Source organism: Bipolaris oryzae (assembly GCF_000523455.1).
Source record: "Bipolaris oryzae ATCC 44560 unplaced genomic scaffold scaffold_260, whole genome shotgun sequence".
In the NCBI taxonomy this organism is placed as follows: domain Eukaryota; kingdom Fungi; phylum Ascomycota; class Dothideomycetes; order Pleosporales; family Pleosporaceae; genus Bipolaris; species Bipolaris oryzae.
Window position 1 is genome coordinate 1 of NW_006911536.1, and position 1,208 is coordinate 1,208.

The following is a 1,208-nucleotide window of genomic DNA, read 5'->3' on the forward strand; positions in this document are numbered from 1 at the left end:
CTAGAGTTAGAAAGAAATAGTTATAATAGCTTAGGGCCTACTAATCTTATATATAGCCTATACTTTAATATATAATATAGTAAAATAATATTCTAAAGTATTAAGATAATAGCCCTAAGAGAGAAGGTAATATTATAAGTAATAAGAAGAATTCTCTTCTTAATAAATAATAAGATAGCTAAAGGCCTATAAATATCTATATTAGAAGGTAAGAATTATTATAAGGTAAGAATTACGTAACTAGGTATCTTACTAAGAGGTAATATCTTACTAAGAGGGTAGATACTATAATACTAAGAGATAATAGAATATATTAAATATCTTAAGATACTAGGATATTTAAGAGATACTATATATATTAGGACTAGAAGTAATAAAGATATAAGGATAGATAGATTTTATTATTTACTTTTATTATAGTTAACTTAAATTATACTTTCTTATTAGTATCTTTTACTTAATAAAATAGTTATATATTAGTCTATTAAATAGATTAGCGTTATTAGAACCTCTAGTTATATCTATAACTCTTTTCTATTAAGAATCGCTAGGCAACTCTCACGGCGCTAACTCTAATCCTACTCGCCCTAACCCGGATCGAGCTAGAGAAGTATTAGCACTCCAAACCCCGTGTAACAACTAGTATATAAATACTACTAGAGATATCTAGAGAAATAAGAGGTAGACTCTTAGAGAAGAAGAAAGAATAGTTAAAAAAAAGATTAAAAGAATTAGTCTATAACTACCTTAAATTAGCTAATAATTTAGATAGTAGTAGTTTAATAATAGAAAGGTCTATACTCTTAAGAACTAAGCTTCTCTTAGTCTACTCTTTTAAATAATCTTAGATAGTAATTATTATAAGATTATAACGCGTAAAACTATATTTCTTATTCTTTATCTCTAGAAGCTTATAACGTAAATAAGATAACTTAGCTATAGCTAGAGCTTAATGCTCTTTAGTCTAGACTAGCTCTAGCTCTTTACGCTCATACTTAGCTTAAACTTCTTTCTACTCTTTCTTAGAAATAAATAAACTATACTTAGTATTAACTAAGATATATCTAGTATAATATCTTAAAGATATTTCTATAAAGTAGTAAAGCTTCTTCTTTTTATAGTACTTATACTAAAAATCTATTTTAATACTTTCTTATTCTACTTATATAGTATAAGTATACTTCTATTTAGTTAAAGTCTAGATATAA